Below are 23,557 nucleotides of genomic sequence, written 5' to 3'. Positions count from 1 at the left end.
TGTTATGTTTCCTTTTTCTTTGCTTCCTTTGTTTTTCTCCTCTTTCTTTTTTTGTTTTTTGCAGCTAAGGTGCCATTTGCTCGTCTGCCCAACCAACTTGGATTGGTTCTGGGTCAGATCAGTCAGCCAGGCCCGGTTCAAACCCTGGTTGGATCAAGCCATTCGGTCCAGCCAATTTGAACCGGCTCGGTGCAAACCATCCAAACCAGTCTGCTTGGTTCCGGGTTGGTCTGAACCAACTCAACGAATTCAGGTTTGAACCGGCCTGTCAGTAGTTAAGACATTACCACAGTAAGATAGCATTGCAATATTTTTTAGTGAACATGAAACACACATAAATAATCAAATTTTCATGTTCAAAACACAATTCATGGCAATTTAATGAATGCATATTGAACCATATATAACAATCTTACCGTAACCATCCATGATATATTTTTGTTGCGAACTCTAACAAGATCTCTCACACACACACAGACACACACACACACACATATATGTATATACATTTCTACTATAAGTGTTGTCAAGATTACGGATAGTTATGTATATATACTCTCAAGATCGTGGGAGCATTGTAAATATCACAGATAGCTATATATATATATATATATCTGTTGTGAACATTTTCAAAATTGCAGACAACTATATATACATGTGCAGAGACCATTATCAAAATTGCGGACAACACTATATATGTATATGCTGTGAACATTATCAAAATTGCAAACATATGTATATATATATATATATATCTATATTGTGAACTCTGACTAGGTTGCAGACAGATATACATATGTGCTAAGAAACATAACCAAGATCACAAACATGTATGCGCTTCCTGCTGCAAACAAAAATCAAGACTTGCACACACACACATATATATATATATCACTGTGCTTGAGCTCCAATGGATTTCATTGAGTGGAGAACCTGGAAACCAGCTTTGTGATGATTTAAAAAATCCAGGTCACGGGTTTCTATTTCTATAAGAACTTGTGATATCTACAACATTAGCTTCAATTTGTTCAGTTCTTACTCAGTATCGCTTCTTTTTGAGTTTGACTAAGGGCTATAGAGTTTTGTTTCCTCTCATGACAAATTCTAGCTTTGTAGCTTTCTAATTGTTAAGTGATCTTGAAAATTAAACTCTTAACTTTTCTTGCAAATTTCTGCTTGGCTTGCTTTAAACAATATATCTCATATAATGTTGTGAAACCTAAAGATTCTATAAATTTGCCAAAAAATACTTTAAGGCATTTTAAGCTAGTCATTATCGTATTTCCTTATAGTTGTATTGGATTTGCTCATATTTATTGTTTGTCCTTAATTTTGTTTCAGTTTTAAATAATTGTTAGGAATTGAGACTGAATGATTTATCTGAAAATGGCATTTAGACTATTTTAGAGTCTTTACCATATACATTTTTTGGGAGTTGTTCTGACTTCAATAAAAGCTATACTTGTCAGGTCATAAGACCCTATTGCTTGAATTGACCTAACTAGTTGAAGCTTTCTCAAGTCAAATCTAACTAATTTTGTCTTAGATGGGTCCATTCAAGTTTGGCTAGTACTTTCTGATTTTCTACATTAGACCTCGCTCTCTCTCTCTCTCATATGTATATATTTGACATATCTGAACATTGACTTCTTTAGATCCATTTTTCGATCCATATTTTGTCCAAATTTAGACATATATGTGGTCCAACTATGGATCTATATTGAAGTGCACTCGATTTGAAATCTGAATTTTGGCATATATGTGAAAGAAACCTTGGACCAAACTAAACTATTTGGTTGGGTATGACTTTGCATTCTGCTTGAATAAAGTTTTTGTCAATCTTAATTTTAGGATACTGCTCTGAGTGATGCCAAGGAGCTACGTAGATTGGTAGGCTGGTGGTAAGCACAAATTGGAGTAGGTAGCTATCCCCTACTCTCTCTCTCTCTCTCATTATATATATATATATATATATATATATATATATATATATAAGGTAGTAACTATTCTTATAATATTTACTTTAATGTGTGATTTTGATGAGAATTTTATATCTACTGAAATCTGTTCATATTTACTGTAAGAAGCTCCTTGCTTGGGTTGTTGTTTGAGGTTTATTTATTTTCTAACTTGTCAGTAGCTCCTCTTGCATTGAGATTAGTTCAAGTTGGTGTTCAACAAGTCTCCCAAAGCAAAATCTCCAGCCCGATCTTCATCTGGATCTCGATCATCACAATCTCTCTCATCACGTTCTCATTCTGGATCAAGGTATTGTTCTATGTCGAGGTATTTGTTTCATCAATTGTTAGGTTCATATATTATTAATTTCTTATTGATTTTGACGTTCATATCAAGTATCCCAAAGTTAGTCTGTGCTAAATAGAAACAGCAGCAAGAACTTTCCTATTTGCAATTTAAAACCTGCTGCTAGTAAATTCTGATCTTTTACATTTGAAAGTAGTTGATAGGATTCATATTAGCATTGCATTTATTCTACAAGTTCACATAGCGCCATGCACTCTGTTATTTTGCATCTATATGTTCATTCTCGTGTTAGAATTGGTGTCTTTGTTTTGGAGACTTGTACTAGTTTGTAACGTGCATAGAGTAACTACGTCAGCCGTCACACAAGCAACCATATCTAAGTAATAACTGCTGATCACTCATCTAAGCCATCCACATGCATGCTATTCATGTAAATATATTTATCTATTTATGTAAATACAAAAATATAAATATATTAACACATAAATATAAAGTATATAAATAAAATTGAATTTTTATTTTTTTGCAAAAAAAGACTATTAGTGATGGCTAAAACCATCACTATTAGTAAAGTGTTGTTTTTCAAATCAAAGACTTGTAGTGACCGCTAAAGCCATCACTACAAGTACTCTCTTGTGACCAGATTTTATTTAGTGACAGTTTGACCGGTCACTAAAATATTTAGTGATGGCTCTTGTGCTTTTAGTGACAAAAGTCTGTCACTAAAAGTCTATTTTGTTCTAGTTATGCATCGAGCTGGCTGATCCATGCATAAGGCATCTCTCTCTCTCTCTCTCTCTCTCTCTCTCTCTCTCTCTATATATATATATATATATATATATATATATATATATATATATATATATATATATATAGACAGATAGTAATGCGTTCCTTAGGCTCTCTTTTTGGTTAGGTCTCGTTTGTCCCCTTCAAAAATCATAGTTTTAGGTATTTTTTTCTCACATTTAATACCAGAGATGTGATCTATAGGTTTTTTTAATGTGAATCAACTTTTGGATTGCCGAAATCTGACTTGTATGCAGGTTTTTTCGGTGATCTAAAATCAATGGCTATGAAGGTACCAGTTTTTTCTGACTCAAAATTATATTTTTCGTCGAAAAAACATGATCCAAGAGTCGATTCTCACTAAATCGAGCATGCTAAACACATCTAACAGTTCAGATATATCATCATAAAACACATAAAACCTATGGGCAAAATGGGGTAGAGCAAGAAATGGGGCCTAATATGTTAAGTTCTCTATACACATGCACTCATGCACACACACGTGCACTTGTGTGGCACACATACACACATTTGTGCCCACCCTAATTTGGATTTCTGGCTCGGTTTCTAGTACTATCCATGCTTCTACTTTCATATAGCTTAGGATCCACATGCTCAAACAATCTACTCTTGTTGCTGCTTTTATATATCCTACAGTGGATCATAATAGACTAGATATTACTGGCCAACGGGGTACACCCTGCCCCTTCCTCTGTTAGGTCGGCGGGTAGGGGTGCAACCCTGACCACCACCCCCTTGTTTGGGGGCTCGACCCCTTCAATCCAAGCATTTTAGTTTATTGTTTTAAGATTATTGCTTCTTTTTGCGCAATATCGCATTTTCCATCGGTGCAACAAATTCTGCTCGTACCCCGAGGCATGGGCCTTTTGTCACCTATACCCAAAGATGTCAGCCACCCCAACAATCCCCGAGGTAGGGGAAAGTTGAGCAAAGAACACTGGACAAACTAAATTAAGTATTTAACATTTAAATAAAAATAATATATATATATATATATGCACTTTAACTTAAGGATGCAGTTTTGTGATCCTTGTCCTTTCCTTTATGTCATTTACTTTGTCATCACACTTTATTGCACAGACTACTACTTTGGCATTTACTACTTTCTATCATTTACTTTGTCGTCACACTTTAGTGCACAGGCTACTGCTTTTGCATTTACTGCTTTCTGTCATTTACTTTGCCATTGCGCTTTAGTGCACAGGCTAATGCTTTCGCATTTACTACATTTTGTCATTTACTTTGTCGTCGTGCTTTAGTGCGCAGGCTACTACTTTCGCATTTACTATTTTTTGTCATTTACTTTGTTGTCGGGCTTTAGTGCACATGCTACTGCTTTCGCATTTACTGTTTTCTGTCATTTACTTTGTCGTCACACTTTAATGCATAGTCTATTGCTTTCACATTTATTTAGCAAGGATACGGTTTCGTACCACGTGCATTGCTTACACACTTATTTGCTTATATTCTTGTTGTCGAGTTGCAATGTGCACAGACCGCATTATGTAATACATGCACTGCTTACGACACACAACTGCATATTCTTTTTTACCTGTTTCTCATTTGCTCTTTTTCAAAGATATGGATTTTGCACATGGGCTCTAGAGTTAAAAAAAGGAGATTCTTTGCTTGAATCCAGATTTCCAAATGTATAGTTTTGCAAAGCAAAGTTTGCTCGCTTATAAGTTGCGAAATTACAACTAAGCTTTCCCAAGTCAGCACATTGGGAGAAATATTTTTTTTTCAACTACGGTTTAAGCTTTCGATATGACTCGAATAACCTCGATTGGGGGCATGAGTATGTGTTTGGGTGGGGTTTCTACTGAGAAACTCATACCCTATTTATCACAAACAGTATCGCAAGACATGCGCAACATGCTGATACTGCGATAAATTGATGAGAGATCCGTGATGATCTCATATCGTGCAAATTGCACAGGGATATACAAGTGTTATAAAAAGACTAGATCATATCAAACTAAATATTTATTGCATCATTTCTTTTATGAAACAATGGAGTTGGGGATTCTCTTAAGAAACCTATACCCCTCTCATCATAGCCGTACTTTTAGACAAGCACAGCATGTTAGTACTGCGATGATTGGATGAGAAGTTTGTGGTAACCTCAAAGCATGTGTTTGGCACATTATTGAAATCACAGAAATGGTGATGATCACCTTCACAAGCAAGATGCTCGAGTTAGTTTGAAAGACCAGAGCATGTAGAATGGATCATCAGTTAAATAAAACCTTATGCACCAATTCGCCTCTTGTTTTCGTCAATGGAGAGTATGGATTAATACAAAAACTTTGATAGACATGTTGTTAACAACCACCTCTCGGGCAAATGACTCGGTGTCCCCAGTCATCGGAGTTAGGGAACGGGACTACAAGAAATTATCCTAGGTGATAGATCTCATGGACTTATGTAGAAGTTGGATGCATCCATTGCCACATATGCCTTTAAAAAATCCTCTCTCGATAACCGACTGTCCCCTTAGGAGTGGACTCAGCTAACTATTCGGGGTATCGAAAATACATGGCATAATAAACTCCCAAATTAGTATCAGTTGTTTCTACGTTTCACACCTTTGCATACCCGCAGGCTAGTTAATATCGAAACAAAGTTATCTTGCTCACATTATTTGTTGAATTATGCACATGTATTAATTAACTGCTTATGCTAGCTTTGTTGTATTAATTGTTGAATTGCGCATCATGTGTCAAATAACTATTTATGTTATATTTGTTGATTTGTGTAGCATGCATTAAAATAAATGCATATGCTAGAATTATTCTATATTGTCTTACTTGTGTACCTACCATTTTTTTATAAAATTGACCCATCTTATGAGTACAGGTGATGATTAGGTTTACGAGATGGGTGATGGCGCAATTGCAAGATGGCTTCAAGATCCCATTGTTTCTACTGACATTTTGTATTCGGGATATATTTTAAAGTTTTGTATTTTATATAAGCATTTCTTTAGGAAATCCCATTTTGTATAAACTTGTTGTTTTCTTTTAATGCATTTGGTTTTCTGAATGCTTTGCGAAGATTTAATCTAATGTGAAATGGAGGTATTTATGCTAACGTGCCTAAGGTTGTCAACTTGTCATTTATTTTTGAAAAAAAATCATTTTCACTGATTTACTAAAATAGAGTCTTTTTCAAGTTATTTTAAATGTTTACAAGTTCAAAATTTTGGGGCGTTACAATTAGTATCAAGTTATCGGACCTCATTAATTGGGTGAAAACTAATATTTAATATTATCCATACGCCAAATTATTGGATCTTTATTAGATATCGCGTTAAACTCTAGTTTGGTTTACCAACTCTCAAATCAGACTCAGCTTCATCTACAAAGATCTTATGGGTTCCATTCAGCTAACTGATTGGACCTACCTTAATAGATTAGAACTTAATATTGTCTGGTCGAGTAAGACCCAATTCCTTGACAGCTGTATGTGTGTGTGTGTGTCTGTGCACGTGCATAGACATGCGTATAGGCTGTCAATGGGTTGGGTTTGTCTCGGGTACTGGCATAGCCTGAACTCAGATGAGTTTGAAAAATAATGATGCAATTGTTATTCAGATCAACCTCAACCTAAACCAAGTAACATGTGGGTGGGGTATGAACTATGATTTGTATCAGATATCTGAATCAATTCTACTGATCTAAGTGTTTGTGATTCCATTTTCTCGATTCAACATAACTTGATACCAAGTGCTTGTCATTTGGGTAGGTTTTCCATACACTTCTTGACCCCGTGCACCTATGTGTGTGCTTGTACATGAAAGACATCATCATTTCTAGCTTAGAAGAGTCAGGGTTGGCAAATATAAGGAAAAGGCTATATAGATCGTATTTATCTCTGTCTACTGTCTTCTTTAGCAAAAACAAGGTAGCTATTTTTTTTATCTGTGGATCAAGTGAGATAGATACGATAGATATGATCTACATTGTTTGTTCAGTTGAAACCATATTTTATATTGTTAAATTGAATCGTGTAAGTAGATTTTTAAAACATAACCAATTTCATAAAACGAATAAAAAGTGGACATGGCAAAGAAAAAGGGAAGGAGGCCAGAGGATAGTTGAAGAAAGTGGACATGACAAGGGTGAGTGGAATCCCAGAGGTTTTCAGGAACAAGATTGCCATGAATATTTAAATATAATCTCATAAATAGATTATATTTATTTAACAAGGGTGGGTGGTGGGATCCCAGAGGTTTGCAGAAACAAGATTGTCAGAGCTCGAACTTAACATGATGAGATGAAGTAGTGGAAGTGTTTTGACTTACATGGATGGTGAGGGACTGCGGGATCCCAACCATGGAGGCATTCTATAGTGATGCTCATAAATTATTTTGTTTATAAATAAAAAATCAATTATAAATGCATCTTTATTTATTGCACATAAATAATCAATACAATACATTTGAATTAGCCAAATATGTTGCTTTTCTTTTTGTAAAAAAAAACAGTCATTTTTATTTATCTCCATAATGAGTTGTAAATACATAATAAATCCATATATACATTCAAACACGACTACTTTAACTATTTCAAATAAATAAAACATGATTTATTTATAAATGCATCCAAAACGCTAACTCAGTCATGTTTATGTTGTGGAACCTTTTTCACAAAAAAAGTGACACTATGATGGACGGTGGTCTGGCAGCCACTCACTAGTCCTTGGAATGATTATGCTACTATAAGAAATTACCTTTTTACAGGCCCACCTTTTATGCACGACTAAAGCATCTTTGTTGGTGCGAAATATGTTCACTCTAGTAAAGAAGTATGTTATACTGGCGCAACATACATTGTGTCAGTGTAATATCTTTTGTAATATCTAATAATTTTAATGAGAAAAATTAAGAATTTTTACATAATATTATGTAATTCCAGATTTGGGAGTGACTCAAACCCATCGATTCTAGGTTAAATGTGAGTTGAATCAAACCAAACCCGAGAAATCTAGTCTAAACCAAAGATGGGGCTGTACAAAATCCAGAAGATCGATCCATATTGGATTCAGATTGATCGAGACTCCAAAAAACCTATTTAACCGAAAATGGGTAGGATACATGTGCGGGGTTTTAACCTCGATCCAAATGACCCAAGCCCAAAAGAGCATTTAGAAAAGAAGGAATAGGGGTAGGGGCATTATGAGAATAAAAAATATAAAAGGCAGAATTTTATGAAAGAGGGGTTGTTTGGGGATTTCCCATGGAGGGGACCCCTACCCCCATGGGGAGCTGCCATGTGGCAGCCCCTTTTCTCTCTCTCTCTCTCTCTCTCTCTCTCTCTCTCTCTCTCTCTCTCTCTCTTCCCTCCCCCTTTCCATGCAACCCCTTCCCCCTTATCTCTCTCTTTCTCTCTTATCCCCCTCTCCTTATCTCTCTCACTTCCCTCTCACTTACTCACTGCCTCCTTCTCCCCCTTGCTTTCCCCTTTCATGAAAACCCCCTCTCGTTCTCTCTCCCCTTCATGTGATCCGCACCACTTGATGTTGGCCACCTCAGGACCGCCCACGCCACTGCCAGGGAGTCCACAACAATCGGCCACTTTCCTTCCCCCCTCTCTCTCTCAATTTTCCTTGCACAACCCACAGCCAACCATCACAATCCCCACAGTCGACCACCATGGCCCCATAGCCGTTGACGGACCTTCCTTCGACATCTTCTCATCACACTCACCTCTTCTCTCTCCTTTGTCTCATCTCTCCGTTCCTTTCTTTGGTGCTACTTTTATGAGGAATGAGAGGAAGAAGGAAAAAAAAGAAAGAGAAGATGAATAAAAGAAAGGGAAGAAAGAGAAGAGTTGTGGCTCCCTCTCCCTCTTTTCTCATATTCTTTCTCTCTCTCTCTCTTTGCATCCAGGTCTGCCACCACCATTGCCCCATCGGGAAACAAAACCTACCATCGGGCACTCCACCCATGCAACGTCGTCGAAGAAGCATCGTCGTTGTTGTCTCATGATTCACACTGTTGCCACTCTATGTGCATGCTACCTTGTAATCTGCACCACAGTTGATCTTGCCATCACACACCCCACCGTGTTGTCGATCCTTTACTAGAGTGCGTGTTGAGATTGAGAAGTTTGGGAAATCGCTGAACAGAGGATGCATCTATAGAGGTATAATTTTCAAACCCTTATCGGGGCTCGGGGTATGATTTTTCTATGCTTACTAGGTTCCTATTTATGCAAAGAATGCGTAAGTAGATACCTGACAATATTTTTAGAACCCAAAAAATATCCTTTTTGGGTTCATATGATTTCTAGAATATTTTATTGAACTAGCTAAAGTTGCGTTAGAAGTACTTTGCTTTGCAAGTTGAACCTTAAATAATAAAAGATAAAACCAGCATTTAACTATTAATCGATTGCAGTAACAGTGAGTCTTAATTATGTGTTATGTGAGTGTATGCAATTGAGGTATACACATGAATGTATTTGATTGTGTATGTATGTCATTGCGACATATAGATGAGAATTATGTTTGTGTGCATGTGCCCGGACCAAGGTATATATCTCTGTTGCATGATTTTTAGAGTTGAGTTATTATTTATGACTCATTTACTTCTTGAACTAAGTCCTAGTGGGCTAATATACACTCATGCTTGTGCTCAGGTAGCTCCCCTTAGTACATGGTTTGGTTGAAGCATCGTCATTGATAAGGCCTCACATCATTAGAGAAAATTGAGTGAATTGTGATATTTACAAAGTACATGCGATTGAAGTGGTTTGTAAATGATTGAATATGATGTGAATGATTGAATATGATGTGATTGATGCGTATGCAGTTGAGACATACATACGAATATTGATGTAATGTGATGAGTGCATATGTAGTTGAGACATACATACAAATGTTGATGTGATGTAATATGGGCGTATTTAGTTGAGGCATATGTATGAATGCTTACGTGATGTGATGTGTGTATGCAACCGGCATGCCTATGAATAAATGTGATGTATGTTTATGATTGTATGTAATGCATGAGATGATGTATGAAATGAGACACAATGTATGGATGCATGCATTTGAAATTAACTGCATATGATAGATTGCACACATTCGAAGGTATTTGCTTAGGGCAAGTTGTACATAAATGGGTGAATGATATATTTGTGATTGTTTTATAATTTCAAGTACGTAATGAGCATTGACCTCTTATGTTGGTTTCAAATGCGAAACCTTGTGAATTGTGTTTGACATTTGCAAATATGGCAAATGGTGGGTGATAAATGTGATACATGTTTGAAAGATATGATTTATATTGGGTATTGACACAAATGTTTGTTTCTTTTATTGAAACTGTGTATTTATGCTTTAAATCTTGCAAGTATAACAAGTATGATCTATGCATGGGGTTTGTGATCGAATAACATAAATTTGATGGGTATTGACCCAAGTGTTTGTTTGTATCAAGTTTGAAATATGCATGTATGTCAAATATGATGTGATACATGTAGTGCATAGATGAATGCCATGAATTTATAGGTGTTGACCCAAGTTATTGCTTGCAATGTTAAATTTCAGTTATTCGTTAATTAATCTATAATTTTGGCAAATGTGATGCATGATATGTATGATTGAATAATATAAAATTTATAAGTAATGATCTGAGTGCAATTGCTGACATGATATTTCTTAACATGTATATTTACTTTGTGAAATGACATGCATTGAGAAAAAGCTAAAAAACTAAGAAAAGTTACACTAATTCATCACACTCTAAAAGATAAGGTAACATTGACTTGTACTATTGAGGTCGAGCAAGTGAGTCAAATGTGAACCTGTGCTGCACCAACCCCATGAAAATTGTGGTCCTGTCGGATGTGAACCAAGGCAGTCCTGTCGGGTCAAATGTGAACCCTTCTCCTATTGCAGTGGTTTAAGTAGACTTTGTACTTCAATACACTCGACAGAGGTAGAGCTATAGTTGTATGTCTTAGTAGTACACTATGATTTGCTAGTTCGAGGGACGACGTGATGAAGTATCCTATACTCTAGTGTAAGTCTTTTGTTCTCTAGGGGTTAGAATGTTAAAAATATAAATTATCCGAATGAATACCCTTAGGGAAGCCTCAGTATCCATAGTGTACCCGGCGTAGTGCCTCAGGCTAATAGGATGAAACTTAAGGTTCGATGCCTACAAACATAACATGAATTGCAAAAGAAAGTTAAATTGAAAAACATGAAAAATATTTATGCATGAAGTGAGTCATGACATGTTTGCATAATTGTACACATAAACTGCTTGCGAGCATGATTATATGATTAAATGTGATACTTGCATAATTGTATGCATGAGGTATGTGTGAACATAATTGCATGCTTAAATAAAATAGATGTTTAACTGGATGCATAAATTTGCATGTAAGCATAAGTGTACGCTTGAATGACCTGTGCACATAACTGTATGCACAGATATAAATACATATGATGATATGTTTGAATTACATATATGCATAAAAGTATGCGTGAACGGTGTGTTTTATTTACATATAAATGTGTGTGTAAGTTGTATATGTATTTACATATAAAGATATGCATACTGTATGTTTGTTTACGCAAAGGTGTGTGTAAGATTGTATGCTTATATAAGCATAAATATATGTAGAATTTTATGTTTGATATACTTACGAGTCCGTGCATGAATAATTTGCTTATATACGCATCAAAGTATGTGTGCATTGTATGTATAGTTTGTTTGCTTATATCATCATATAGGTTAAATCGTAACTACTATTTCTTATGTTGTTTGTTTTTTAAGACCTAGTAAGGGTTTGTGGAATTGTGCTGAGACATTATGTGCCTCACGCTCCATTTTTTTATTTTTTTATTTCGCAGGAGTAGGTAGACGAATGTCGATGCACAGCTATGTTGGACCAGATTGTACTCTTTTATTTTTTTTGTTTACAAACTCTGAAATTTTATTTATGAAATAAATAAAATTATTTTATAATTTTTGAATTATAGTAGTTTGATTCTAACTCTATGACACACTCAAGTTTGAAGATAGTTTCAAATTGGATCTAAAAAGTCTTCTGTTGTGTTTTAAAAAAAATTCCCTTGAAATAAGGTGGGGTGTAATATCTTTATTGACATGATTATATTTTTAAGCCAGTGAAGTAAAGATCTTTACTGGTGAAAAATATGGCCGTGCCAAAAAAGGTATATTATACTGATGCGACATTAGTTCATGTCAGTATAACGTGCTTTACTGGCACAAAAACTCATGCCAGTAAAGAAGTTAAAACAAAGGGAAAAACCCGCCCTCTCTCTCTCTCTTGCCCCCTCTGTCACCCCTACCTTCTCTCTGTCTCCCCCTCGCTCTTGCCCTTACCCCTCCTCTTCTTGCCTGATCCCTTTCTCTGTCACCTCCTTTCTCTCTTGCACCTCTGTCTCCCTCACATTGTTTTCATCGGTAAGATAAATTTTTTATTTATTAATTTTATGGTTTATATATTTTAATTGCTTAATTTTTAATTTATTTAATGAATGAATGTTAAATTTTAAGAGTTTTATATTTTAATTACCTATTTTGTAATTTATTTATGTCATAATCATGTGTTAGATGACTTTTATGAAGGTTCACTACTGTCACAGGCCTACTTTTTTAATAGGCTAGTGCGGGCAACGGTCCTTTCTTACCGTCGCAAGACTTCCTATTGCTCTATCACGGACATAGAAACTTTCGCAAACCCATGATGGTGCCAGACTGCCCAGTCTCGCCAGTTTAACGACCAAAGGCCGTGCACCAACACTTTTTCATGTGTTGAATCATTTTTATTGGCCTTGCGCACCACCCCGTGCACAGCTGCCTAGCAAAAGCTGATAAAGCGCATTTTCAAATACGAATTCCATCTAGTCCATGCCACTTAGTGAATAACCATCTCATACCAACTATCACTTTCAAAAGGGGCACAAACTTGCTTTAGCCTTGCATGACATGGAGCGTATTGAAACTCCATGCACATGCTACAACAAAACCCCGTCACTGAAAGAACAAGACCTTGCGGCCCCCAGTCCAATGACCAATTGATGATTGAACACCATAACGAAGAGCACCACCCAGACTCATTCACCGACGCCTAGGCATTCACTCGTCTAGCCCTAAATCACCATACTCGGTTGGAATCACCTAAGGTGATTCATGAGAGAATTAACCATAACCCACACGCACCCCCGTGCATCCAACCACTATGTGTGGGACCTCTTGCAAGCCGAGAGGTCCTTAACCAAATCTCCAAAGGCAACATCCTCTGATCCGTTGGCACTGCTTAACCAAACAACACTCCATATCTGTGCCACCATACAACGATGCACTAACGATGATATTGTTTCCTATCGCGTGTCATGCTACTACCGCACGTCACCGATCAAGCCAACACATACTGCACATTCCTATATTCGATGCATTTTCCACTCAGTAGAGCTCTCCACTGCAACTTGCCCTATTCTGAAAGTTTGGTCTGAGACATTCTCCCTCACCTAAACCATTATCATCCTCGACAATGCTGGCGCATGTAAGAATACAGTCTTCACAGATATGTCAGTTTTCCTTTGTACTTATCTTTTGTTTACTCTTTTTCTTCAGCCTACTCAACTTGTTCTGGTTTTCATCCACCATCGCTGATGATGCATTAAATACACGTAATCTTAATACATTTTCATTACATAAATGCATCAATTATAGGTTTAGAACCCACACTTAGATGCATATTGATGTCATTCAGCTACGGTTCGAATTTCATTCGAATCGGACTTAAAATGAGAAAGTTATAGCATTTACAGTGAAGCGGGTTGAACCTCGGGGCAAACCGGGTCATTTCGGATTCAATTGGCCCTTTTGGGGCTTGGATCTGGGCGAAAACACTTCAATCTGAACCACACTAGACCCAAAACTGGAATTTTAAAAGAATTGCTAAAACCCCTCTCACAGAAGGCGCCTAGCTAATAGTTGTTTTTTAATCTCTTTTCTGGAAATTCCAGAAAAGAGTCTTCTTAGTTTAAATAGAAAGAGACGCCCAAAGGGGGGCGTCTTTGTCTTGATTTTTGTGCCCTAAAACCCGACTCTTCTTCCACCATTGTCTTCCCCAGCCGCCCCTTGCAGCCATCTTCTTCCCCATCCGTGGAAGTGCAGCAATACGCAGCTCCATGGAGTCACCACCTCTCCATCTTCCATCTCATCTCCCATATCTTCCTTTTCTTTTCCCCTTGCTGGAACTAACACCTCATGCTCCATTTTGCAGGAACTCACAGCTATGGAAGGACTCCATCCATGGCATGGGTGCTGTCTACCCTGCCATGGCTGGTCGGCCCTACCCCCATCCGACCTTCTCCCTTCACCATTGGATTCATGCCCCATTCGGAGTTCCACCTGTTGTAAGCTCCAGCTTCCTGCAGCAAAGAAGGGTTCGATAGCACCACCGAGGGTATATTGGTACAACTTCAAGGCAAATTCCAACTCTTCTTCGACCCCTCCAATCGTCGGGTTACCAGACAAGGCCACCGGTAAGCTTCTCACCCCTTTCTTGTACTATAAAACCAAATCGTATGCTTGTTTTAATTTTCTGGTTGTGTGCCTGTGTTCTCCTCTGTTTTCCAGCCTTAGTGTTAGCATGTTAGTGCTTAAACCAGCACATAGAGGGCGTCTAGGATTTGCATTGTTTTTAGTTTTATTTTTTTTTTGAATTGCCGATTTGCTTAAGTCTCATGATTTCCCCAATTTACACATCAAACGGCTGGGCTACTTCCAGCTGGTTGAGACTGTGTAGTATATAGTTTAGATGTGATTGATTAACAGAAATTTTAGGTGTTTAATCGGGTTTAGTGTTGTGTAATTAGCAGGTGTTGTGCATGTTAGAGAAATTGTAAAAATCCCCAAAATCGGGTGGATTTACCCAACCGATCTAGGCACCCTAGTATGAGTAATTCTAATTGTAATTTTCCATTTTAACAGTATGTAGGTTGTTGGTAATTGTTAATTAGTGGTTAATTAGGGTGTTGTAGTTTAGATTTAATTATGTATTAGTTGAATCTTGATTTAGTAGTGTTGAGATAGATTTTTGCAATAGCTAATTTGTGGGATTTAGATAGATTGTACTGTTTGTTCTTTCTTTGCAATTAGCAGCAGGTTATTTGATGCTAGCAAGTTAACTTAGATTAATTCATAACTGTAGGTTAGTTCAACTTAGCCTAACCTAGCATTTTAAATTAGCACCAGTTGTATTTCTAGCAACTAATGTAGATAGATAATGTAGATTTTGTTGGTTTAGTGTAATTCAATTATTTTCTGTTAGTTAGTTAATTTTAGAACTGTAAATGACTGTAAGCATAGGTGTTTTAAGAAAGAGTGTAAGCTTTGTATTCATTTAAATGAATAGTGTACTGAAGGGAAAACTCAGTTTTTACATTGATTTCCACTCGCTACCTTACATGCAATAGTATAAGTTTTCATGAAATTACTATTCTATGCTATTCATTAGGGTGTTAACTGCGTGCAAACCAAAAATCAACTCGTTCTGAGTTGATTTGGTTTGCCTTTTGAGTGTTCTGCAAGATTAGGTTTTACGCGATTTTAGATTTCGGGTCAAACGGTTCTATGATTTTTATCGAACTTGAAACGCTTATATCCAAAGTTCCCGAATGAGTTTTTCAATTCCGTAAAGTCCGTCAGACTCTTGAGTCTGTCAGAAAGAGAACAAAAGAGAAATACTTAGAATCGGACTTAGCTTGACTCTTCGCACTTCCTGTTTGCGAAAACCTATTAAAAGTCGATTTTGCACTGTTCAGGGATAAAACAGTCATTTGCTTACTTAGTTGATTTCAGGTAGTTTTTCATGTTTTCTAGCAAATAGTTAGTGAATTAACAATAGTTAGGCTAGTTAGAGTGTGTTTACTTTGTTAGTTTAGTTAGAAATTATAATTTTAGTTTTTTTATTTGTAATAGTAGTTTAATTCAATAATTAGTTCAGAAATAGTTATAGATATAACTTAGAATTAATTCTTGATTCCATACTGACTCTTTATTTTCGTGTTTTAGGTTGATAAGTTAGAAACATATCTACAGGTGTAGTTACAATGCGAAGTGCAGATGCACGTGTGACGAAAAGACAGAATTACCCCTGGCGATCTGGAGAAGACTTAACAACTTGTTTTAGTTCATTTTCATTTTTAGATTGTTATTTAATTAGAATTGTAATATTAACATAGTTGTAAACGATTGTGATATTAATAAATTGATATTTTAGATTTAATTCAGAATGTATCCCGTTCCCTGTGGATTCGACCCGTACTCGCCACATCTGTGGAAAGTCGATTTTTATTATCTTTGGTTGACGATTTTTCAAATGCTTTTATTGAAAATAATGTGTTAAAAATAACCATTGCAAAAAAAAGTCAATCAAATTTTGGCGCCGTTGCCGGGGAACGACGATTATATTCTGTTATTTCTGAGATATCATTTTATTAATATATGTGTTTAGTTTAGGTTAGTTTAGTTAATTGTTTTAGTCTATAGATGTTAACATAGTTAGAAAATATAGGGTTAATTTACTGTTTTAAATAAGATTCACTGAATTCCATGCTTCAATGATATATTAGACAGGTGAGTCTTAAAGAAGATAGTATTGATTCCTGTATTTACTGATTTGCTGATTTAGAATAGCTTATCTTTTATTTTATAGAGTAATTGGCTCAGTTAATCGTGTTAACATAGATTGCATAGATTAAGTAGATAGTTTTAACATAGTTTAAAATAGTTTAGCTGTTTAACTTTCTGATTTAGAGTAGTATTGTCTTTTTATTTTCGTAAAGTAATTAGATTATTCTAACATAGAGTAAGAGAGAGTAATTGCTAACTTGCGGATTTAGATTAGATTGATTATCCTAGTTTAACTCTAACATAGGTTAGCTGTTATGTGTTCATTGTTTTACTGATTTATATCTAGAGTTAGGTATTATTTGCATTGATAGAATAATTCTAACATAGTTAGTTATTTTATGTGTTAGAGTTCTTATGTTATTAATTGTAATTTAGGATGTATCATTTGTACATTAGAATAAAGTAGTTAGCTGTTTTTATGTTTTGTTCTGAATTATGTTTTAATTTTATTTTGAATTTCAATGTTTACATGTATGAACATCTGATCCATCAATGTATGAGTTCAAGTAAACGGATATGAAGAAGTCTTCAAAAGTAGAACATTGACCAGATGAGCAGAAAACTATGCATTTGTACATGCATAGTGGTGGTGAAAAGTCCAGTCAATCTACAACTTCAGAGGATCGAGCATGCCAGGTTGTATCAATCCTTTCTCCTAATTCATTTTATTGTTCTGTAGGGTGCATCTGCATTGCATGTTTACATTAGTCTGTATGCCACTAGGGACAGTGTCATTCAAGCATGGGGGGATGGTTCAGTAGATGCACACAATTTTATCCTGTTTATCATGTTCCAGTAACTAAAACTCATAAATTAGGCGTTTCAGAAAAAAAAATTTAGCATATATGAATGTTGTTGACATAATCAGACATGTTAGAAACTTTCAGAAGCCCCATGAGGAAATTGTTTTCTGAACAAAGCTAAAAAGAGTGAGTATTTGTGTGAAGTTCAAAGAAAATACTGTATCTGAATGCGAAAAGCTAATTTTGAATCACAAAGTATAAGTAAGCACAGTTTGAAATAAACTACTAAGTAAATGAAAAATATTAAAAAAAAAAAAGCTCGAGCTTAAAAGAAAAGAGTATGCGTTAGGTTGTTTGGATGATTTCACAATCCCGAGTACGATGAGTGCAGAAGCTAGTTAAAGCGTTTGCATTCCACCCGAAAAGGAGAAGGAAAGCTTTGTGAGCCTCGGAAGCTGAGACCAGATACAAGTTGAAGTGTCTGAATCTCGTGTCGAAAAGGTAAATGAAGGAAGTCACTTTTGTGTCAAGTTAGTGTCTTTAACATACAGATAGTGGTATAAGAAGGCATTAACATTGCACAGGGCACAAAAGCAGACCATACGCAGGCGAATGAAAAGAAAAGAAAAGAATTGAAAAATTGGAAAATTGAAAATTCAATGAAAAAGAAAATAAGAGCTTAAATGAAAAGGAAAAGTCATTACTTAGAAGTAGAATGAAAGACTGTGCAGAAAAATACACAAGTGATGAAAAATGAACAATAGCATGATAATACACGATTTTCTCAGAAACAATCATAGATAAATGTGATTTTTAGAAGAGTGAAAGGAAAGTTTTACCATGGAGGCATAAAATCTCTAATTATGTTCTGAGAAGTGAAAAATTACATGAAATGTCTGCTAAATTTGATTTCTGGAATTGCCTAGCATTTTAAAAGAAAAATTTAAATTTTTGCATGATTTCTGATGTTTGTGGGTAGCATCTCTGCAAACCCTCACGAGACCTTGCTCGTCCACTGGGGGTAACCCAGGGGTTTAAAGGGCTTGTTGCATGTGCTAAATGCAACTGTGATTCCTGCGAAAGTGAGTTAGTTGTTTAATAAGAGCTTGTAGGTTATTCGGGTAGTCCATATCTTCATCGCGAGGGTAGGGTATATTGCTAGGGACTAGCAATTATTCTAGCATGGGGGTATTTGATGATGCATTAAATACATGTAATCTTAATACATTTTCATTACATAAATGCATCAATTATAGGTTTAGAACCCACACTTAGATGCATATTGATGTCATTGAGCTACGGTTCAAATTTCGTTCGAATCGGACTTAAAACGAGAAAGTTATAGCATTTACAGTGAAGCGGGTCGAACCTCGGGGCAAACCGGGTCATTTCGGATTCAACTGGCCCTTTTGGGGCTTGGATCTGGGCAAAAACACTTCAATCTGAACCACACTAGACCCAAAACTGGAATTTTAAAAGAATTGCTAAAACCCCTCTCACAGAAGGTGCCTAGCTAATAGTTGTTTTTTAATCTCTTTTCTGGAAATTCCAGAAAAGAGTCTTCTTAGTTTAAATAGAAAGAGACGCCCAAAGGGGGGCGTCTTTGTCTTGATTTTTGTGCCCTAAAACCCGACTCTTCTTCCACCATTGTCTTCCCCAGCCGCCCCTTGCAGCCATCTTCTTCCCCATCCGTGGAAGTGCAGCAATACGCAGCTCCATGGAGTCACCACCTCTCCATCTTCCATCTCATCTCCCATATCTTCCTTTTCTTTTCCCCTTGCTGGAACTAACACCTCATGCTCCATTTTGCAGGAACTCACAGCTATGGAAGGACTCCAGCCATGGCATGGGTGCTGTCTACCCTGCCATGGCTGGTCGGCCCTACCCCCATCTGACCTTCTCCCTTCACCATTGGATTCATGCCCCATTCGGAGTTCCACCTGCTGTAAGCTCCAGCTTCCTGCAGCAAAGAAGGGTTCGATAGCACCACCGAGGGTATATTGGTACAGCTTCAAGGCAAATTCCAACTCTTCTTCGACCCCTCCAATCGTCGGGTTACCGGACAAGGCCACCAGTAAGCTTCTCACCCCTTTCTTGTAGTATAAAACCAAATCGTATGCTTGTTTTAATTTTCTGGTTGTGTGCCTGTGTTCTCCTCTGTTTTCCAGCCTTAGTGTTAGCATGTTAGTGCTTAAACCAGCACATAGAGGGCATCTAGGATTTGCATTGTTTTCAGTTTTATTTTTTTTTTGAATTGCCGATTTGCTTAAGTCTCATGATTTCACCAATTTACACATCAAACGGTTGGGCTGCTTCCAGCTGGTTGAGACTGTGTAGTATATAGTTTAGATGTGATTGATTAACAGAAATTTTAGGTGTTTAATCGGGTTTAGTGTTGTGTAATTAGCAGGTGTTGTGCGTGTTAGAGAAATTGTAAAAATCACCAAAATCGGGTGGATTTACCCAACCGATCTAGGCACCCTAGTATGAGTAATTCTAATTGTAATTTTCTGTTTTAACAGTATGTAGGTTGTTGGTAATTGTTAATTAGTGGTTAATTAGGGTGTTGTAGTTTAGATTTAATTATGTATTAGTTGAATCTTGATTTAGTAGTGTTGAGATAGATTTTTGCAATAGCTAATTTGTGGGATTTAGATAGATTGTACTGTTTGTTCTTTCTTTGCAATTAGCAGTAGGTTAGTTGATGTTAGCAAGTTAACTTAGATTAATTCATAACTGTAGGTTAGTTCAACTTAGCCTAACCTAGCGTTTTAAATTAGCACCAGTTGTATTTCTAGCAACTAATGTAGATAGTTAATGTAGATTTTGTTAGTTTAGTGTAATTCAATTATTTTCTGTTAGTTAGTTAATTTTAGAACTGTAAATAACTGTAAGCATAGGTGTTTTAAGAAAGAGTGTAAGCTTTATGTTCATTTAAATGAATAGTGTACTGAAGGGAAAACTCAGTTTTTACATTGATTTCCACTCGCTACCTTACATGCAATAGTATAAGTTTTCGTGAAATTACTATTCTATGTTATTCATTAGGGTGTTAACTGCGTGAAAACCAAAAATCAACTCGTTTTGAGTTGATTTGGTTTGCCTTTTGAGCGTTCTGCAAGATTAGGTTTTACGCGATTTTAGATTTCGGGTCAAACGGTTCAATGATTTTTATCGAACTTGAAACGCTTATATCCGGAGTTCCCGGATAATTTTTTCAATTCCGTAAAATCCGTCAGACTCTTGAGTCTGTCAAAAAGAGAACAAAAGAGAAATACTTAGAATCGGACTTAGTTTGACCCTTCGCACTTCCTGTTTGCGAAAACCTATTAAAAGTCGATTTTGCACTATTCAGGGATAAAACAGTCATTTGCTTACTTAGTTGATTTCAGGTAGTTTTTCATGTTTTCTAGCAAATAGTTAGTGAATTAACAATAGTTAGGCTAGTTAGAGTGTGTTTACTTTGTTAGTTTAGTTAGAAATTATAATTTTAGTTTTTTTATTTGTAATAGTAGTTTAATTCAATAATTAGTTCAGAAATAGTTATAGATATAACTTAGAATTAATTCTTGATTCCATACTGACTCTTTATTTTCGTGTTTTAGGTTGATAAGTTAGAAACATATCTACAGGTGTAGTTACAATGCGAAGTGCAGATGCACGTGTGACGAAAAGACAGAATTACCCCTGGCGATCTGGAGAAGACTTAACAACTTGTTTTAGTTCATTTTCATTTTTAGATTGTTATTTGATTAGAATTGTAATATTAACATAGTTGTAAACGATTGTGATATTAATAAATTGATATTTTAGATTTAATTCAAAATGTATCCCGTTCCCTGTGGATTCGACCCGTACTCGCCACATCTGTGGAAAGTCGGTTTTTATTATCTTTGGTTGACGATTTTCCAAATGCTTTTATTGAAAATAATGTGCTAAAAATAACCATTGCAAAAAAAAGTCAATCAATCACCACAACCTTTAACACACCAAGTTTTATTTCTTAACGTGCCTCCGGTCACTTATACATCGGTCTTCTGCTTTATCAACATTGAGCATTCTTTGCTTGTGAGACCCTAGTGCAGTCTCATGCACAAGCAGGTCATCCTCGCCTGCATGATAAACTTGTCATCTTGATGCTCATGGCTGGAGTGCCTTCTAACCCTAGCAAGGGCAATTTCAAGCCCTTCGTGGTCCTCGTAGAGAATTACGACCACCAACGTGTAACTCCCTTAGGGAACCAACTTGTGGTTTTTCAATAGTCAAAACTAGTCCTCAAGTGGGGGACGCCTACTTGCATATCACCCAAAAGTGGTCCTTCAAAGTCTCTTCCTGGGCACTTGTCCTCACAAGGGAACTTCGCTCAATGCTGCAACTCTTGTCCAGAGTCAGCACATTGTAACTCTCATCCGAAGTCAACAAAATGTTTCCACAAGAATTAAATCGATGAGCTACGAACAACAACTTCTTCTGCACACACAATTCACAAAATAACTACCAAGTCAAGGGACCAAAGCAATGAGTATTTTGCTCAAGATAGATACTTCCCTAACTCATAATCTTGGGAGAGAATATAAAAGTTTAGTTGAGTCTTATATACCCAAATGTGCAAATCCAACATGCATTCTCTGCATGCACAAGGCAAACATTACACTCTACCTACGAGCCTAACACACAACTAGTATGAATATTTGGCTTATCCACATTGCCTTAGCCAACTGAACATCAACCTTACACTTCTGCTTAGCATGGTCAAAATGACTCATACCATCATGCCAACATCTTGCTTCTGTGCTCGATTAACAATACTTCAGCTACGCAAATTTGTGTAACCAAGATAAACCATCACTATCATCTTCAGTGTCGCACTACATGAACAACAAGGTCTCTGTGAATCTTTCTACTCTAATGTCAATTTTTCACGGGCCTACTTTTTCATCCTCTTAGCCACTTTGTGCAGAAACACCTTCACCAACTCGGTCTACTTATGCCAATATCGAAAAAATTGATAGGAAAATGATGACCTTCCCTTTTTCTGTGCAGCTAGAGTGGGCAAACAAGCATTGTCGGTATGCTGGATTTCGTGTTGGGGACCAGGTGTTGGTGAAGCTTTACCCGGATCACACATGCATCTTCCGTGGATGGCACTGCAGACTGATCAAGAAGCATGAGAGACCATTCACCATCACCAAGAAAGTGGGTAACCTAGCGTACAAGCTGAATTTGCCCCCAGGCTTCAAGGTATACTCAGTGTTTTATGTGTGTAGCCTGAAACCGTTCTATACGGACGAGGGGGATACAGAACGTAGCGTGCCACAACGTGGGAGCCAACATTTCGGATGAAGAGCCACTACCTACCAGAAGTCAGAGCCTACCACGAAATAAATGGCGCCAAGGGTGACACATGCTTTGAAGGGGGGAACCTGTTCTTATGTGACCTACTTTGTACAGTTATGTCTAGAATCTATTTTGCCTTGGTTGAGTCTTTACGTAAAGTATCGAGTCACTTGTAACTTTCTTCGTGCTACCCTTGCACTTTGGTTCAGGTTGATCAATATTCTGAAGGATTAGCCCGTAGATCTAAACTGTAATGCGCCTGCGGGCAAAATTGTGAATGAATGCAAATATGTTGAGCTTTCTTTTGCTCACCCTTGTTGTGATCGCTTTCGAGTGATTGCAATTTCTCTCTCTCGCTCTCTTGTACTCTCAATTATCAAAGCTTCTGCAGCGACAATCAAGTGAGCGAAAAGCTTGCGGCGGTAAGGACCATCGCGCCGTACTAGCCTATTGAAAAAATAGGCTCGTGACAATTACAAAATACCTAATAATTTTAGGATTTTTTATTTTAATTGCCTATTGATTTTGGCATGCGGAGTGTTGTAAGATGGCTTTTAAGAAAGTTCAGTACAAAATGCCGTTATTCTTAATGTCATAAACAAAATAATAACAAGGGAGCACATGCGAGCATTATATGGGGCCTACTCAAAATGCACGGGATGAGATTGGTGTGTGTGAGATTGGTTATTTTTTAAAGAAACCACCTACACAA

Source organism: Nuphar pumila, chromosome 17, assembly GCF_984573655.1.
Source record: "Nuphar pumila chromosome 17, dmNupPumi1.hap1.1, whole genome shotgun sequence".
Classification (NCBI taxonomy): domain Eukaryota; kingdom Viridiplantae; phylum Streptophyta; class Magnoliopsida; order Nymphaeales; family Nymphaeaceae; genus Nuphar; species Nuphar pumila.
The sequence above is the reverse complement of the archived record's forward strand: the minus strand, read 5'-3'. Positions refer to the sequence as shown.